The 20,921-nt window shown below is 44.5% G+C and overlaps 1 protein-coding gene across 2 annotated transcripts in view; it reads left to right on the forward strand.

Moving 5' to 3' along the window:
• The window catches only part of EXOG (exo/endonuclease G), a 590,322-nt gene that overhangs the window by 244,257 nt on the left and 325,144 nt on the right, over positions 1-20,921 (forward strand). The gene's annotated exons all lie outside the window — the stretch shown is intronic.

Here is a 20,921-nt window from a genome sequence, read left to right on the forward strand (position 1 = left end):
TGCATTTCATGATCGCAATTAAGGCCAATCAGAGTACATCTCAAATAACAACAGATTAATTTATTTTCCAATTGTCGTAATTTCAGTCTAACATTGCCACCTCTTTTTCCTTTGGCAACTTTGAATAGTCCAATAAATCGAATATCTTCTTTGTTGCTCCACTGATGTTGTTCCTGCCAGTGTATTGCCAATGGTGATTTAGATTCAGCACTTCTTAAACTTGTCCAATGTTCCCTGAATCAAACTCTCAACTGTCTAATGGTACTGCCAACGTACAACTTGCCACACACACAAGTGATAGCATAGACCACATAACATGTTTTACATTTAATTAATCCATTTATCTGAATCTTTTTTTCCGTTGCTGTCCGTAAATGACTGGCAATTAGCATGAACATATTTGCAATGATTACAGCCCCCACATTTGAAGAAGCCTGTGTTTAGCCAAGTCCTTTTGGCACTATCATCTTTAGTATCCAAAAAAGGAAGGGCTCACTCTCTGCTTGATTGTCTTTGCTCTGGTGAATGTAATTTTCGGTTTATCAGACAAAATGAGTTCCAGATCCTAGTCCAATTTCAGAATGTGCCAATGTTTGGAGACCAATTTGTAAAGAGTGGAGGAATCTTGAGAGAATTGGACCCGGTGTACTTATTCTGAACTTTGGTAATGGTATTGGGATGATATCCTCTATTGAGAAACCTTCTAGTCAGTATATTGACTTCTTCCAAATAGTCCTTATCTGGACTACAGTTTCCCCTGGCCCTGTAAAATTCCCCCGCAGGGATATTGTCTATTGTAGAACGCCGATGACTGCTCTTAGCAAACAGTACTGAATTAACCTCTGTTGGTTTACAATACCTTTTAGTTTGTAAAAGTCCCTCTTCCGCAAATATATGGAGATCAAGAAAATCAATGGCCATTGGGCTTGCTGTGCCCGTGAAATTAATGGCAACATTGTTGATGTTAATATGTGAGACAACATTTTCAAATGAATCTGGTGTTCCTTTCCAAACAATCAGAACATCTATAAACCGTCTCCAAGCGATAAGATTGATTCTAAAAGACTCTTGGTTGTAGATATGAGTTTCTTCATAAAAGGCCATCAATAGATTTGCCAAAGACAGGGCAAATTTTGCTCCCATGGCCACCCCTTTGACTTGAGCATAATACTGATAATTGAAAATGAATACATTATTGTTTAGTGTGAATTTCAGAAAACTTTTTAACATGTCAATGTGTTTCCTATAGGATGCAGTTGAGTTTCAGAAGGGTAGTCGATAGTTTGTATAGCCATATTATGATCAATAATGGTGTACAAGGCCGAAACATCTAGAGTGGCCAACAGATAAACCGATTCCATTTCAAAGTCTTAAGAAATTGTAAAATATGCATACTGTCCGAATGTAAGATTTCATCAGGAGAACAGATGGTTTCAATGCTTCATCAATATATTGAGACAAGCCTTCTATCGCCCACCCTATACCACTCATAATTGCCCACCCTATACCACTCATAATTGGTCTTACTGCCGGTAGAATATTAAAAGGCATGTGAATTTTAGGTAAGAAGTATAAGGTGGGAATAGTGGGTTCTGTATTGGTCAGAAAAGTTTTTTCATCATCTGTTAGGAACCCCTTCACATACAATGATTGAATTAAATCCAGAAATTGGGCTACTATGTTCCTAGTTGGATTAGTTGGATTAGATTTATGCTGTAGATAGCATTGTGGTGTGTTGAGATGTGACATGGCCATGGACACATAATCTCTGGTGTTCATGACCACAATGTCAGCCTCTTTAACTTTGTGTGAAATTGGGTCTGAGCCCAGCGGAGGGGGGCCTGGGCTGAATCAAAAACCATCCAAGAAGTTTGTACATGAGAATCCTGTGGAGACAGGAACTTTTTGAACGTTTGTCGCATCAGGCCCTCTGAAGTAAGAGACGTTGATATGGAAGGTCCTGTTACTGAGATTTGAACTGCATCCTCGTGCTAGGGAAGCCAGAGACTGTACTAAGCTCGAGTGTGCCGCCTTGCCTTGCTAAAAACATGGGGAAGGGAGGCCAACGGCTTGAATATCCTGACATGTCATTTCTTGAACACTTTTCTTTTGCATAAAATTGGGCCTCATTATGACCCTACCGGTCCGGAACTATGGTGGCGGTAAATCCTCCGCCACCGGTGTTTCCGGACCGGCTGATTCAGAGTTCTGCAGGAGGGAGGTGTCACTGGTCTGACCTGGCGGGAGTAACGCCACCCGCCTGCAGGCGGAAATGGAAACACTGGCTCCGTCATAGACGGAACCAGTGTTTCCATTGTCCCCATTCCCATGGAGTCCTATGGGAATGGAGATGTACGGAATTCCGCCTCCGGAATTACCGGGTTACCAGACTCGTAATGAGGCTCATTGTTTCCCACACTATTTGTATTTAAAAGTAAGGATTGGCAATAGGTTTATTAGTCTAGGCCCCTTTTTATTTTGACAAGACACCACTAGGACTGCGTTATTATTTGATTGGCCGTAGCTTGCTCCCATCTTTACATCTAGGATTAGATGGGCGTTTTTCAAACCCAGCTGAAGTTCAATATACACCCTTGAACGGTGATCACTTGTGTCTGTCTTACTGTTTGATCCCATGCCTTCTTTACATAATGCCACATCCCTTCTCATATACTTTCATTCTTATCACACTACTTGCACCTCCTGGGTTTTAGTGTACATGTATCTTGGTCCCAAAGTGCATGTTTGACACAAAGCTATTCACTTTGCGATTGCGTGCACATTCCCCTTGCCATATCCAGTGCCATTGTCCTCGGATGAGATAAAGGGCATTTTGCACGTTAAGCGTGCCAGCAATGTTTACACCATTTTTCAAATGTTTCCTTTTTCCTTATTTATCATAGTCATCCTAGTCATTCTGTGGAATGTACGTGTCCTAATTGTGTAACGATTCAGACCATGCAAAACACAAACCTTCCTCTGTTTTTAGTTATCAATGCCACAGCACATCTCCCTATGTGGGGTTATGTGTTGTGGCTGCGCTGTCAGCTTCAGTGGTGAAAGCTTTGAGGTTGGTGTTGACAACTGTGTAGGGGTTCCTGAATGCAGTTTGGTCCTATAATTGTCACCAGGTTAATGGCAACATTATCAACTCGGTGTCCCCTGTACACAAAGACGTTTTCCAGATGCAAAGGCTAAACATTTGAGCTCCTTTCCATATCCACCATGCATTGCCCATTTGGCTCTGAACAGGGGGTCAACATCCAGTAATGCCTACTGGATGGCGCTCTGCTGTGTGTGACTTAAAAACTTTAGTTAAAGTGCAGTTAAGTTGATCAGATTTAATGTAACAAAATGATTGAAATTCAGCGCATGTCTGAAGTCATGACTAGTTTAACATTGTGCGCTCCCGTTGATGTTCTCCATAATGCCATGTGCCCCATAATGCCATTTTGTATGTCATTGTGAATCCCTTCTCTTTTAATATGCATGTGCTCATGGGCTTTGCAACAGGAACACACCGAGTTAAGCTGGTCATGGCTTCCCAGAATTTCAAGGGTTTTGTTGCGTTAAATCTGGTCAACTTAACTGCACTTTCACTAAAGCTTTTTCAGTGAATTTCAAGGGTTTTGTTGTATCATAGTTTTTTTTACAGGCCACTAGCCATGGCCTTCGTCCGTGCCCACTGTACATGTTCCTTCAATATGTTTCTTTTACATCCACTAGGCCACGGCCATTGGCCGTGGCCACTAAACATGCCATGGCCACTGTACACTATTCATAACATTCTCAATAACTTTTTAATTTCTTGACAAATTGTTCAAAAGTCCAGTTTGGGTGGGTGGGGGCTAGGGGCTTGGCATTCTCTTGGTTTAGAAAAGTTCATCCAAATCCATCCTGCAAGTCAAATGTTATTAGCCTCTCTCAACCTCTCTGCTGCAAAGCAACATCTATGTAAGGTTTTGAGGCACAGGGGCACCCCGTCCTCTGTCAGATATTTTACAAACTACTGGATGGATTTACCCCAAACCAGTCAAGGAGATCCAGTCAACACTTTGTGCCGACGTTGTTTCTTATTTAGTTCAAATCTACCTAGTGGTTTTCGTGCTATGACTGTTCAAAACTGCACCTTTTCTCTATGGGAAAATGAATATGCTGAAATCTGAAACTCTGGTGTTTTGTTTTCTTAATAACCTTTTAGTGTTTAGCGCAGTGTTTGGGTTGTGGCTGTGAACAGTTCAGCCCTGACTTGCTGTGTAATCTGCTGGAAGACTGCCTAGGAGTCTATTTTCTATCTCTACTGCTTCCTGGAGGAGGAGTCTGCCCTACAAATACACTTCCACAAGCAGAGCGTGGCGGAGTGTTGGCAGAGTGTTCGGCAGCAGTGGAGCATTAGACTCTGCCTTCACCCTGGTTTGTAACACGGGAGCCTCCCTGGACGCTGGGTAAGAATAAGAGAGATTAGAGCTGTATGAGCACCTGCGACGTGTCTGACCCTCGTGGATTGTGTGTTAGTGCTCAACCAGTGATTCATCACTGTGAACTTGAGCGGGGGTAATTATGCTAGAACATACCTCCTTTCCTCTCATCTACTTGTGTGCCTGTGCCTTGGCAAACCTAGGAACTATGGCTTGACTTAAACGGCTTTCCTGATAATTGTCGAGTGCCGTAGAGACTGTGCAGTGTTGACACTTGACATTTGCGGCTGGCAGACTGCATGGCCATTATCGGGCTAATGATCTGCGTATCTGTTTGAGTCTGGCTGTATTGGCTCCTACGACTGACTGGGAATGCAACCTGCGCTGGGGTGACTGCGGATGCCTTCTAGCCTTTCAGCCCTTTCGCTGGCGGAGTGTTCCCTATGTCAGGCTGTACACATTATAAGCTATGTTAATAAGCTTACATTCGTCAAGGTGCTGCTACAGCATATGAACTGCTTATTAAGAAACCATTGACAGCTGTGTGTGGCCGTCATTGTGTTTTAATTAAGCCTACCTCCTTTTGTACACGCATTGCCATAAGAAAGTTCCATATATTCTGCTGTTACCCCCACTGCAGCCTGTACTACCCGCAAGTGCCTAAGTACTATATTGTTAAAAATTCTCTATTTGAGCTTGTGCATTTTGAATTTCCCTGACTCTCCATTTCTCACTTGAGGGGTGAGTGCTCAAGTGTGAAGGAGTGTCTATGATTGACAAGTGTCCTTATTGTGTGCATACTCTTCTTATCAAGGAGCCCTGCGAATATTATGCCAGGCAAAGCACAGACTTGCAATAAAGCCATGGCGAGTCGGAGTAAAAAGCCTTATGGTCTGCGCTCTCGCTCCCATAAGGGAGTGAACACCTCTGTACCTGAAATGGCGGCGGCGGCGGCGGATACTGACTCCGAGGGGGCATGAATAGGCCCATTAGATGCTTATTTTCCACCTCGGTCGTCCAACCCCAGTTGGAAACTGAACCATTGGTTGCTCAGGATAGAAATACTTCTGCACCCGATTTGGACAATGACTCGCTCCTTCAGCTATGTTATGCGCTCCAAAATAATGCAGGCCCCTCTGTTACCACTGGTGAAACCGGGGACTTGTACCCTGAGGTGGTCCTGGTCGACGGTCAGTCGGAGTGTGACGTTGGATCCAATTGTCTCCAAACTCTGAGTTGGTGGGGAGGTCCCTGAGAGATTCTCTCCCCTCCCCTCATGTCATCCCTACAGTTGCCCAGGCTTGCACAAGGCCACAACCGGGTGCCGGCGGCATAGCAGGCCCAGCCTCACTGGGACCCCTGTACGTACCATTGCTTCCATTCTGCACTCAGAGGCTATCGGCGAGTCCTAATCTGTTTTACGAGACTCTGACTAACCCCGATTCTGAATCCGACGACTATAGTGTCCATGACACTTCCTCACCACCTCAGAATATTAACATATTACATTTTGTGGTTAAAATCCTGCTTAAACTCTGTGGGGCGATGCATGAGGACGTGGAAAAACGGGGATCCTCTATTGATGCTCTGAATTAATTTCTTACTGGCCAAATGGGATTGGGCACCCAGACGCCCCCAATTCTTAAGAAGAAGGGAAATCTGGGCAACGGGACCCGAGCGAAGGCCCTTATTCCTCGACCTGAGCTCCCACAAACTCATACTTTGGCAGTTGAGGAGGCGGCGATTACCGCTGGTGCCCCCTCGACTGCTAGAGAGGACGCAGCTTGTCCCTCAAATTTCTTTCCCTCGAGGAAGCAGCTCCGAATGTCTAAAAGACAACAAACTAAAAATCTTGGACTGAAAAATACCAGGGCTGATGTTGAAGCTAGTGTCATCGCTGTGGGCACCCAACCTCTTAATTCTAAACTGCGCACAGTGAAAATCCTCTCACAATAAACAACGCAAAAGAGTGGAGTGTAGAAAGTGGAGGTCAGCTCAGTCAGTGGCTGGTGGGAGAAGTACCTGACAACAAGCAGGTCTTACTGATTGCCACCTCCCCTCCCCCCGATTGACAGTAGTACTACCAACGCCCCTCCAGTAAGTGGGACTGACCAACCATACAGTTCCCCAAGTCAAACCCACCCCCTTGCAGGCCCGACCACCGTAGCCTGGCACAATCCCCAAGGCCGACATGGACATGAAAAAATTCACCATCACCTCAAATAATCTGACAACGAAAAGGGGTCCCCTTAATCGGACCCTACTACTGGGGTTGTTCAATAAAATACCTTCACCGAGAATCCTCAATTCTGGGGATTTTGAATTTGTTGAACCTCTCCGGATTCAGCCTACGAATGTGACCAGGGTACACTGCTGTCTACCAGAGACAGCTGCGTTAATATGTCCGCACCATCAGTCTATAGCCTATTTGGGCTATACTCTGGTACAGGAGACTGTGAAACCGTCAAACATTCGGGATATAAGTGCGCTCACGATCTCCCCAAACCTGCTCAGAAGTGTTACTCGGCCACAGCGCCTAGCAGCATTGAGGATGCTCAAGGTTGGCAATGGCGTCAGCGTATGATTTCTCAAAAGTGCCCACCTAAGTGAAATATTACCGCTCTCAGTTGGAATACCAGGGGATTATTCCACTGGTTCCATCAAGGTGGGTCACGGGATCATTTAGCTGCTTGCGATATTTTCACCTTGCAGAAAACCTGGGTCACGTTTTGATTGTGTCTTCGATGGCTACGTTATGTTTCAAACTCCTGCCCTAAAGGGAGATTGTGGTTGCCCTGCTAGTGGGCTTATGCTTGGAATTAAAAATCAGTACAATCGGAGAGTAATCGCATCAGGTCCCCCCAGTGGCAACCTCTAAGCAGTTGAAATCGTTCAACCTACAGAAGATTCAACTCCCCTGAACCTGCTGCTGCTGAATATTTATGACCTTCAGGGTGTTGAGGTTTCTGAGGGGCTGTTTGAGGAGCGAGATGCTCTGTTATTAAAATGGTGCACTGCCTCCCCTAATAATGCTGTCCTCCTATGTGGTGACTGGAACGCCAGTTGTGTCGACCGTGATGGAGGTGGCACCTTCCAAAATGTATTTGAACGATGCACTATGACACATAATAGATCTAATCACAAGGGGATACAGTGGTTGAATTTCTTTGATGATCGGGATCCCACATTGCTCAATGGACGCACTACAGATGACCAGCCTGGAAACACCACATGGAAGTTGGGTACCAAGGAGGCCGCCCTTGATTATATGGCGGGTAACTACAAACTCTTAGAGCGAGTGCTATCACTTAAAGTGTTAGCGAATGGCAACAATGATCACTTAATCCTAACATTGGAGCTATAAAATAGGATGGCTCATGGGAAAATTAACATGTATGGGGAAGAAGGAACCAATCATGTGGGCAACAGAGTAAGCTGTAGTCACAAAAAAATCTCTAAGATGAATGCCATCTTATTTCCCAGAGACACGGTAGAGTGTGCCAGGCTCAGAGGTATGGACCCTAGAGCAATAGAAAATTGGATCCACGAATTGACCCATACAATCGGCCAATTCGTGTGCCCCCTGGGATTCTGCAGGAAAAACAAGCCAAATGAAACTTTTGATCTAAACATACGCGATGCTAAACGCAAGATGCGCCGGACCATCTGAGCTCTGATAGCCCACGGTCGAAGCCGGGGTCTTCTTCCTCAAACGCGACTGGAGATTAGGAAGAACAAGGCGAATTTTGGAACTTGGCTAAAGCGCTACCGTTTCTCAATAAGGCGGATCACCTGGCAGAGATTAGTAAGTGCTATTATCTCCAAAGGTGACATCTGGAGGACCCTGGTGACTGTAAGAGGGGACAGATTGTTTATTACCCATAACCCCATACAGGGGGCCATATGGATGGAACATATCGCGGACAAGTTCTTTAATTCTAACATTGGTTAACACACTTGACTCAAGCAGATCTTGGCCATTTCCGCTGAGCCAATGGATTCTGGTGGAGTCCATTACAAAGCTCAAGGGATCTAGAGCTCCCGGCCCGAACGGTCTCGGTAATGTGGTACTTAAAAGGGACCCTGAAAATTGGGCACAAATATTATACATTTAGTTTTCCAGAGTCTGCAAAACCAGGTCCATCCCTTCTTCTAGTCAGCAGTCCGTCCTTCTCCCAGTTCACAAAAAAGGAGATTGTACCAAAATAAACAACTATCGACTGTTAATGTTGGACACCACGGGAAGATTTTCACCTCACTCGTGCATAGGGAACTGCAGACTTGGGTAACTAAAAATCTCATTCTCAATATACCAGATTATACATACCATTCGCAGAGATTTAACACTGTATGTTGCCTTTGTGGATTTAATATTGTGTTCGACCAGGTCGACAGGGACATCTTATGGGCTGAGCTACGGGCCTTAAATTGCCCAGACTGGATTGTGCACATGTTGTTCCTGCTACATAGCAATAACAACGCTAGAGTACGGCTGGATCACGGGGGAGGAGTTACTGACCCCATACCTATCAACAGGGGTGTGTTGCTGCCCCCATTATATATAATTTGTATATAGCGGATCTCCTCCCGCGCTTGCTTGGAGTGGCAAACTCTCCACTGAGGATTGGTTCTCTGCCCGTAGTGTGGGATGCTTTACGCGGATGATGCAGTCCTTTTTGACCTCACTTAGAAGGAATGAAGACTCTACTTAATGAACTGTCCCTGTATGCCCAAGAACTGGGGCTGATCATCAATCTGGAAAAGACCAATGTTATGCTGGGCACCAGAAATGTGGTCAATAGGACTCGGATGGACACGACGCTTGGCACTATTGATTACGTTGAGTTGTACGCATTCTTGGGCCTGGAGGTCAGTGTGCGAGCCGACTACGATCAAAAAAGTCTGCAGAGCTAAGCAATTAATGGTGTAGGCATGTAAGTTTGCAGGGGGGCATGCAGGTTTTTCACTGGCCGGAATCTTCCTGCTCTACAAACAATGTTTTGTTCCAGCGCTGCTATATGCACTTGAAGTCCTGGTCATGCAGGATTTTTCCTGGCTTAACATCTTGGAAGGCCTATTCTGGCGAGCCATGTTGAACATGGGACCATTGTGTTCTATGGAATATTTATGTCTGGAACTTGGCCTCACCTCTCTGGATGGAATGGTGAGTCGGGCGAGAGGATATTTGTACCTGAAGTCCCGATCCAAACCAGGATGTGATTTGCTAGTGGCAGTGGTTAGGAATCTCTACTCCGAAAAGCTCTCTTCGGGATCTAACTTTCAATCTCTCAATGAGAAATGAAGCGGAGTGAAGCAGAGTGTTGGCAGTGTTGGAAACGCTGCTTTTGGATCCCATCTGCTTCGTTTTACAAGGAAGTCCTTTTTTCAGCCTTAAAGACTCTGCTCCGGTCGCGGAGCGACGCGGAGTGAAGCAGAGTGTTGCCAGGGGTGCACGGGGTGCACGGTTACACCCTCAGTGCAGTCGGAACAGGAAACCTTTATGACCACGCTGGAGCCCGGCCCTTCAGGGTTGATTATGGAAGAAGTTGCGATCCTTCAAGGAGGAGGTGACGTAGCACACCCGCTTACAAGACAACAGAGGCGCATCCTGGCAGCCGGTGGAGGAGGGACCACTGAGCCATGGGCGCCCCATATGGCAAGCAACGGCAAACACCGCAAAAGGGTAAGCGCCTCCACTCCTTCCATATCCCCAATAAGCACTGAACCCTTCTTTGACTGCTGCCCAACAAACTCCCCAAAAACTGTAATGAATTTACCTTCACTAATGCTAAGGCACGCAGCTTATGGCCTGATCCCGGTGGGTGACCACTATAGGTACACAGCTCCAGACGTCTTTTCAGAAGGCGAGACTGATGTTGAAGCTGGCAGACGATTGCACAACAATGTGCAACAAACATACACAACTCACAGTCGAGAGAGCGAGGGCGCAGGCGAGCCCCCATGTGTTAAGCCCCTACAAGTCCTGGCAGGTCTAGCAGTGGCAAATAACAAGAAGGGTCTAGCGGGGGGCCACAACATAGTGGAGGGGCATGTGATCTACACCGTTGGAGCGCAAGCATGGCCCCCCGCCTGGCTCAGTTCCACGGCGAGCCCCGCGGACGCCAACGAAAACGACACAATCGCGCATGACCATATTGAAACCAAAGCACTGTTGAACCCACAATGTGGAATCGGTCTCGACAGTGCGAACCCATTAAGGTACTTGCAAGTAGAATCCGGCACCGCAAATAGAACGGACCGGCCCAGTTCGGCTAACTTTTTGGACCAAGTCTCTAGCCCTGGGACAAGTTCTAACCAGCGGAGCTCGATCGCCGTTGCGGACAAGGTCCTAAAAGACCTTATTGAAATTAACATCAGATTGGGAAGCCAACAGAGCTCTGAGAACACAGCTAAACCTCCATTGTCTGAAATTCATGAGTCCTCAAAACTAAACGAACAGGAGAGCTGTGCACCTAATCCCGTGAAGGTGAACGTTGTCTCCCTTCCCACCACAACACGAGGAAAAAATCAAAAGAGCATCCTGTGGGCGAACCCACTGACGAAAAGGAAAAGAACCGACTCTATGAATGACGATGACAGCGATCAGCTGCCAGTTTCACAAAAAAGACATGCGGATGTAAGCGACTCAGCTCTCCAAATCATAGCCACACATGATGGTACCCCTTCCTTAGTCCTAGCTGGTTCCCCCCCTGTTGATTTGCGCTCAAAGAAATGCAAACTACACAGAAGGAAACACAAAGCTGATTAATCAAAGGTAAGCACTCAAGAAAAGGCTAGTGCTTCAACACAGTATTTGGCGGAGTGTCTATCGGGAGAAATTACAAGAGAGTTAAACACTCTGATAATGGCCGCACACACTACATCGATGCTGCCATATGTGAAATTATATGAACAACTGAATGAGAACATCAAGGACCAATCCACGCTCCTGGCTATGTTAAACTCGAAAATGATAAACGTGGAACAAGAACTAAATTTAATGAAACAAGCGAAGCTAGATGAACATTTAAGAACTGAAGCAAATGTAAGGATAATAACGGAGCACACTAAGAACAGTGCGTCCGACAAACGACTATTCGCAGAAGTAGCTCGTGAAGCCATTGGATTACTAAAACTACAGAAGTCACACACTTCCTGTAAGTGGCTAGCTCCAAAAGAGAACAAAGACTCCTGTGTAGCGACTGAGGAGGTGACACAGGTTGTTAACGCACCCAACCCAGACACTTGTTACACATCTCTAGACACAGGGAATGTCGGACAGAGTAACATGAAAGAGTCAAGGAGTGAAGAGAGTGGCGAAAAAAATGTACCCATGAAATGTAAACAAAAACTAAATTGACCTAACGATGTCACCTCCCTGAAAGACAAAACTACAAGGAAAAGCGGTGAAGAACCGTTGAATGAGAGAAATGCTTCATCAGACTGTGCTTCTCGAAACCCGGAAGGTGACATGGAAATAAACCCATCTCAACTGCATGATGAGCATCGTGGGCTTGCCAACCATCTTACACCTGAGCCCTCCATATTCTCTGGCGCCAGTCCTGACACACCTGCCTCCCAAGAGGTTCTTAGTATGGCCGTCCAGAACCAAAATTTAGTGAATCCATCAAATGAGAAGGATGAGAACGGCTCTGGAAGTGAACAAATGAACAATGTGGCCGTCATCTCCAAAGAAATGTTTTCCATCTTTTCAAAATCATTAGACTCCAATGCAGCTACCAAAGCGAGAGAGCCCACAATGGGTAAAAAATCGAAAAACACCAAGAAAAGAAAAACCCAAACAAGATCAAGTGTGCGCTCCTTTCTAAGGAACATAAAAGGCTTTTCCACAACAATACCTGACAAGCAAAACGCCGGCGTCCCAGTAAAGTCCATCTCTGGCAACGTGAAGACTCCTTCAATAATTGACAAACTAAACAGCCAGGAAGTAACCAAAGCACAACAAATTGAAGGTTTGGGAACCACAAAGGACCCAGCCGGATCCCCGTCCACTAAAACTCAGAGTTCCTCAGAGGATCTCCTTGACCTCTCAACGTACGAGGACTGCGAGGATGATCCAGAAGTCGAGAACGTTGTGTCCGAGGCGGCTCGAAATAAAGACTACGCACCACCAGGTGCTGCTATAAACATCGACCTCAGTTCAATACCGAGTAAAGAGAAATTGCCATCCTCAAAACACTATCAGCCTGATCACCTTATAAGCAAATCAGCCCCAAAATCCTGCTACATAGCTGTGAAGAAGTCAACAAACCAACCTAGATGCGTCACAATGGACATGCTGAGTCAAGCTGGAAGCAGGCCAATTTGTCCAGAAAACAGAGTCCCAGAGTGCATCACGCTAGAAGCAAGAAGAGCCTCAATCATAGCCCTAAAGAAACGTGAATCGCTTGACATGCCTCGCACCTCTCGTAACACGGATCTCCTAAAATACGAGAAAAACCTCTTAGCCCTGGAGGCTAAAATGGCCTTAATGGATGCTGATATATCTGAAATCTGCCTATCTACCAGGAGTAAACCCGGAACTGAAATCCGGAAAAACAACAATCTCTTAGTCCAACGAATGTTGAAAGACCCATCACCACCCAAAAAGAGCCTCCATGATATGTACTCACTCGCGACTGAAAACACACGGTCCATCGCAAGACTTAATGTCGCTGGCGGGAAAGATCATGGTAACCAATTGCGAAGTAATAAGAAAATGGGGAAATACATGCTGCGATTGGAAAGAATAGTGAGAGAACAAGATGGTCTCCTCCTAAACAGGAAAAATGTGATGAGATTATTACATCGCATTCCGCAACTGCGAACCATCACGTCCGACGACATTCAAATTGTGGAATTTGAAGATGAAAAAAATAACGACTGTGTGATTCTACACATAGCGTCAAAAATCATTTGTGACTCACTTCTGAACACCGGTGCCACAATGAATTTGATGGGGTTCGACATAAACGAGATTCAGACTCTCAAAGAGTCGGAACATCTGCCGGATAAACAACTGCCATCAAGAGGCAAAACCACATCAAGAAGCAATCCCGCATCACTAGCAGAAGATTGCAGCACAGAGATTAAACCTGTCATCCTAAGGAGGCTACCTGATGATGCTACTCTAAAGACACCGGACGAATCAATCACAACAATGATGGGGCCTCTCAACTCTACAAGCGGGAGGAAACCCACTTCACGATATGAAGATCTTGACTGGTCTTGGTTCGCCAAAACCATAAACAATCCAAAAAACTGTTAACGCCAAAAGTCAAATGCGTATGGCAATTTATGTATAGCGTCATGGAATACACGCGGGCATACGCATTTGTTTGAAGAAATCCCAAACGACCTGAAAGACATAGATTTACTGTGTCTTCAGGAGACTTGGCTAACGGAACCTCCCATTGCAGATGGCTTTGAGATCGCCTTCAACACAGCCATTAAAGGAACCAAAGGACGCCCCATGTCAGGAATGGCAATTTTTGCAAAAATTGAAAGTGAAGTTCGCATACTGTCTGCAACCAATGTGTCTGCGTACCTACAGGTATGCAAAATCCAATTGCCTGTGAGACCAATGAAGAAAGCAAATCAACTTATGTTGATAAACATATATTGGCAACACTTAGCTATAGACCTCGATCGATTTCTAGAAACCATCTCAGAACTCATTTGTAACAGCAAAAGAAATGATAAAGAAACGCACATCATTATATGTGGAGATCTCAACATAAACTGTATGATTGACAAAACCCATACTGCCTATGACAAGAAAGAAACAAATGCCCTATTAGCCGCTACACGCTGGCTGTCGGAAATGAAGGCGTGGAATCTCCACATGCTGAATGGGCAAACAATAGGAGATATTCCCGCCCAACCAACTTGGCGAAGAAACCACTTTAGATCGATAATTGACTATATGTTTGCCGACGATTCGCTGAGACGTGAAGTATCCCATCTAACCATTACTGAAATGGAGTTCAGCGATCACTGCATACTAAAGCTATACTTGAAGTCATATAAAAGTGGACGTGAAACTGCCTTTTCAAAATATCCTCTTGAAGTTGGACCGGGTCGTAATCGACTGAGACTCAATGCGAACAAAGTGAGCTCACTGTGCAAAGCATTGGGAGAAAAAACAGAGAAAGAACAAATTGAATACACAACTCTACTAGAGACCTACAGAGAAAAGTGCTCCGGCAATGCTAAAGCAGACTTCAAACAGGTACATGCATGGGATGCAGAGCTTAATTTAAAGAAAAAAAATCTCCGAAAATCCTTAAGACTGCTCAAAAATAAGAGTCAGCAGCAACCTAGACAAGGCAAAACAACTGAAACAGACTTACAAGAACTGGCTAATCAGTCATAAACACATAATGGTGCAAAGAGATGCTGAACACATGATGAAAGCGCTCGCAAACAGGAACACAAGCGACTTCTGGAGTTACTTGAATAATATCTCTACCCCTCAGGGTGCAATTACAAAATCCATGACCCCAGAAGATACATGGGTAAGCCACTACACAGGGGCCTTTAATAACAATTCAATAAAGACCATAATAGCCCCATGTCAAGAGCAGGAATGGTCAGTTGTAATAAAGAAAGAAGACATATACAACAACATTGTCCGACTGAGTACCTCAGGAGCACCTGGCCCAGATGGCCTAACCAATCAACACTTGAAACAATATCCAGACTTATGGGCGGAATTTTGTCACTCCCTATTCAGATCAATACTACAGTCGCGAACTATACCTGCGTCTTGGAGGAGTACCATTGTGGTACCGATCTTTAAAAAGGGCGATCGAACAGACCCCAAGAACTATAGGCCGATAGCCGTGCTTGACATTATTGGGAAAATCTTTGCAACACAGCTTGAAATCCAACTACTCAAATGGATTAAAGACTCCAAAAGATACGATCCCCGTCAAACAGGATTTGTAAAAGGAGTCGGCTGTGGGCTGAACTTGACCATCCTGAACTTCCTGAAGATCGAAGTTATTTGTCAAAACAGGAAGATATATGTTGCATTCATTGATCTGTCTAGCGCCTTCGACACTATTGATCGAGAGTTGTTATGGACAAAGTTGAAAAAATGGCATTGCCCGGAAAACTTACTCCAACCAATAAAAGAATTGCACTCTAACACAGAATTCAAAGTAAGGCTGGACTCTCGTGGAACACTGAGTCAGCCTATAAAAACAAATCAAGGTGTGAAACAAGGCTGCCCGTTGGCAGCCACACTGTTTGGCCTATTCCTGTCTGACATTGGAGAAAGCCTTGAAGCTGTCACATCATTTCCCCCAAAAATTAATGGGATGCCTGTAAGCTGGTTGTTATATGCAGATGACATTGCTATACTGGACCAAACCCCAATTGGACTATCTAGGAAGCTTGCTGCACTAGAAGGTTACGTAAAAGAAAACAAATTGAAAATCAATCCTGCAAAGTCGGAAATAATAATCCTCCAAGATTTCACAAGAAACAACAAACGGAACCCCAAAATTACACCGAAATGGAGGCTGTGTAACGACAACTTGAGATGTGTGAAAAAGGCCAAATACTTAGGAGTCTGGTTTAACAGCAACATAAATGATGCACCCTTACAAAAATGCAAACAACTAGCATGCCAAGGGATCATCATAAACAAAAAATTCGGAAAATTTTCCTTACTACCAGTGCTAGCTCACTATAACCAAAAAGCCACTCCAACGCTCATTTATGGCGCGCAAAGCGCCCTAGGAGCTCCTGCAACCCTGTGGCCACAGTTGGAAAACCAATACTGGAGACAAGTCCTGCACATACAGAAAGGAATCTCGAGTGCGTGCGTCAGATATGAATTAAACCTTATCTCTCTGCAGGCACGAGTGCTATGGAACATGCTATCCATCTATCGGAAAATAATCATAGACGACTGTACTTCGTAGTTTAAGATCTTACAGGAAGCGCTCAAAGGCAACTCTGAAACCGTGCTGTGCAGATGGGCAGCTGGCTGTAAAAATCAGCTAACGCAACTTGGCACGGACCAACTTACACTGCAAAATAACCCAACCCTTGTTAAGAAAAAACTATGGGAACAGGACTGGTGTCTAACAGTGGACGCGCAAAATCGTCATAAACTTTTGATGATGCACCCACTGAAGCCAAAGACCGTAAACAGTTGCTGCAATACCTGATAAAGACACCCAATGCTCGACACAGAATGACCTACATGAAATTTCATTTAAACTTATTCAACACAAGAGTGAGTCAAGCGACAAGAGCACGAAAAGCAACAGCAATGCTTAAATGTCGCTTTTGCGAGAAACAAAATGAGACTCTCAAACACCTCACACTGTATTGTGGAAGTCTGAAAGATCTCGGATCTGTTCACTTAGGAAGCCTGGTACTACAGTATGACACATTATGTGGAGAGGACTTATGGCGCAAATTCCACAATCCCAGGGAAAAAGAAATCTTTGGGTTAACAAATTTTCTACAAAAACTGGAAATACTACTCAAAGTTGGATAAGAAAGACGACAAAAAATGGGCCCTAAGACGATGGTGTACCGTAGAAGTTGTGAGGCGAAATAGGATAAAAAAAAAAGCATCCTGGAACATTACCGATCGAATGGGATCTGGGAGTCCAGAAGCGGCTGCTAACTGGTTTTAAGTAGCCCCAGAGACCAGCTGCTCTTCGTGGCTTGCTGACACCACGGAACTTCTCCCCACACTGTGGGTGGGCCATGGGAAATCTCTTTTCAAAAAGTTTTGTACAAACTAAATGAAATTAAAAAAAAAAAAAAAAAGAAATGATTTGAAGAGATTGGCTGGACCTACAACCCTAATCGGGATATCACATTTATACATCTAAAAAAATATTTTGGAAAAATGTTTGACAGATGGGATTGGTGTAAGAACTATACTCATTTGGCCAAACTAAAAGGCTATGAGGAAGTGTCTCATGTGGTGCACCGTTATCGTAAAACCCAACCCTATCTGCTGCACCCTGATAGCAGGACCTTTGTACTTAAACTCTGTACAAATCAGTTGCCAGTAAGCACAATAGGACCTCTGCTGGTTCTGGCAGCGGCAGAGAGAATCTGCCATATTTGCTCCCTGGCTGACAAACCTGAAACAGCTAGACATGTGCTCTGCCAGTGTGTAAAACTGGGTAACATATACATGAATAATTTTGAGTCCCAGGTGCATAGGTATGAGGCAATTCCTACGGATTCCTTCTGGGATAGATGCCTGAATACCAATTCTCTCTCCTTGCAAATTGCTCTGCTGCGAGTATGGCATCACGTCAAAATGTATTTGACCTAGGTGGGTCATTCACAGTCTATACTACTCCATCTGTTATTTTCCCAGTTTACACTTGGATAAGCTAATAAAAATGTTATGAACGCAGTGTAGAAGGCAGTTCAGCTGATCCATTTCTGATATGAGTGTTATTTTGTGATGGTAAGAAGGAAGTAGGGAAGTTGAAGGCAATGGTATGTGTGATGGGCTTGCTCTGCACCAACTGCGGTGCATGTTTAGCTTGGGGACAATTATCCCTCTTATGACTTAGACTTTGTATGTGAAGCTGAACGTTGATTTCTAATATCTCATTATGGAAGAATTGAGTGGTCTTGCTGTATATTAATGCTTCAGTGTGCATCTATCCTTTTATCGCCTCTTACCATTGTAGTGACTATCTAGTCATACCTTTCTCAACAACCTCACGGTGCTGCCCTCAGTTTGACTATAATTGTCCCTGGAGTGCCCCATGGGCACTCTTTTTTGAAGAAGGAAGACTTCGGGTAATCTCCCTGATGACTTCATTGTGGACAAACAAATAAATAAAAACCTGTCCTACAGATAGTGAACCTGAATGTAGTGCCATACAGATGGCGATGCAGAAGATATCATCGTAGGAACACTGTTGGAATGTGAACATTCATTGGCATGTTCTTTTTATCATTACCCACTGAGCTTTTATAAATGCCGTTTTAAAATATGCATTCTATCAAACTTTGTTTTACTGTGACCTATAGTTGTTACGTATGTCTGATTATTGCACATGTGTTACGAATTTTTCGATGATTTGTCTGATGGTATATTGAATGTTGTGTAAAGTTCTTAATGTGAACTAAATCACAATAAAGATTTATTATTATTACTAACCTTTTTAATTTTATAACAAACTTTTTGTTTTGAAAATTTCATCAAAATCCATCCAGCAAGTCAAAAGTTATTAGCAATTGTGAGATACCTGAGGTAATCCTCACACCTACTCCCCATGGATTCTCTTCACAGGTGGCCAGGGAAAGACCGTTGCTTTTGGATCCTGACACTGGGGGTGGAGAAGGGAGGGAGCATCACCTGGGTGGAGGTTCCTTGGGGAGTAGGGAGAGGGCAACCTTAGGCGAGACATGGTATCCCACATTTCCTTATCAAAATGAACCCTTGATTCCCACAACCTTATAGGTTATTGTCAGCTTCACACTGTTAATTCAGATAATTGTCAGCCAAATACCAAAATGAGGAGAAGACAGAGTTGTCAATAATTCCTTTTATGCAACGCTCCCCAAACACCAGTCTGGTACTGAGACGAAGAAGAGGGCTATGGAGGATTTCAATTGGAGAAGCCAGGCATGTCCCTTTGGCTATAGCCAGCAATTGGACTAAATGACCACCACCTTTGGTCACTTAGGAAGCTCATCAGACATACGAATGCAGAATGTTCACAAGAGAGAGACGCACAGCAGGCTGGAGCGTGGAGCCGGCTGGAGTTGGAAGCTGGTGAACCAGAGAGACAGGAGCGGGAGATGCAAGTTTGGGAAGCCGCATCAGGCAAGGCCCAGAGACATGGAGGCACGCCCAGAGAAGGTTGAGAAGTCCTACGCCCCTCCGTTTCAGGCGCAAGCAGGAACTTTGGGGCGCCAACTCACTCTGGTTGCCGCAGACCTCAGAAAGTGGCTCTCTCCCTGAGCTCAGCGATAGAAGAGCAGAGACTGTGGAAGCTGGACAGGCACAATGAGGAATGGAACAAAGCCGACAGGATCTGATGCATGAAGCCGGTGAATGCAGACAGGAAAACACTCATACCAGGCGCTCTGAAGAACCTGAAATAAGACTTTCTGGAATGCCAATCGTTTTGGAAACTGACATAAGCACTTTTGAATACTGAAGTGAGTGCTTATAATATTGAATGAAGTGAAGGTGGTTTCAAAGGTGAAACAGATAAGTTTTGAATACTGAACAAACTGAAAGCATTATTGAATACCGTACAGAATAAAAGCAACGTGAAAGTATGATTGAATAAGCATTTCTGAATGCTGCACAGAGACGAAGCCGATAATCAGCATGTTTTGCATGGAATGAAAGCCACGTTGTGCAAGTGGCAAATACCAAAGAGTGAATTGATTGGAATACAAGTGTTGACAAAGCAAGTAAAATCCCAATAAGGGTGTGAAAAGAGAAACAAGTATTGACACAAGCAAAGTGGTCAAGGAACTACTAGTTAAGAGGAAACCTGTATTGGCAAGAGCCAGAGAAGTGTAACTAAGTGAATGGTGACCAAGCTAGCCACGATAAAGTGTTGGAAGAAAATAATCCTGATACAAGAAATACTCTTCACTGTCAAGGGGAAGCAGTGTACAATTGTTGGTAAAACATGGAAAAGGGGTATTGGTTGCGTGACCTGTAATGGGTGGACCGTGTGGTCTGTAAACTGCATCTAGACCAAGGGAACCCCTGCATTGGAGCAGTTTTAAACAACAAAAGCCAAGAAAGGGGTATCGGTTACATGACCTGTAATGTGGGGACAGTGTGGTCCCACAACAGCGCCTAGACCAAGTGCCCTGCATGAAAAACAAAAAGGAGTCGTCAAGTGTGTTGATATCAAAAGGAGCAAGGCAATGAAAAATTACATGGAAAGACTGATGCTTTAAAAGACGTCTGTTGGTGAACCAGAGAAGTTACCCATGGTAAGAGGGTTGGGGAGGACCCCAATCCTTTGAGAAAGGGCACCACCGAGACTTTGTGGAACTGTCTTGAACTTGGGGGAGGGAACCCCAAGAGTTTGTGGAAGTGCTTTAAACTTGGGAAGCGGAGCTAAAAAGTAAGCCAGGAGCTGGAAGAAGCTCAGAACTTTATTTGGAACACTAGTTCTTTTTACTGATGCGATCCCTACACATTGTTTGTCTTTAGTTGTGAGGGCAAGTATAGGTTTTGGACACAAACTGACTTTTAAATTCCACTTTTCCCACCTTAGCATAGGGCAAGTTAGGCCTTTAACCATCCTGATGTTTAAGTTAATAAAACTTTTTTATGACTTTTGAATCTGTTCTCTCTTGCTTCATGATTCCTTCACACAATAGAATTTTGTGGAAAATTGCTGCTTTTTAATTTCTGAAAATCTTGTCAACTGCTCTGTTTCAAAGCACCATGGGAGATATCACTATAATTTTGGGAAATTTTAAAAACTACTGGATGCAAAAACCCCAGACCACCCCCATGCCACCACC

Source organism: Ambystoma mexicanum, chromosome 2q, assembly GCF_040938575.1.
Source record: "Ambystoma mexicanum isolate Mex_15411 chromosome 2q, UKY_AmexF1_1, whole genome shotgun sequence".
NCBI classification, from domain to species: Eukaryota; Metazoa; Chordata; class Amphibia; order Caudata; family Ambystomatidae; genus Ambystoma; species Ambystoma mexicanum.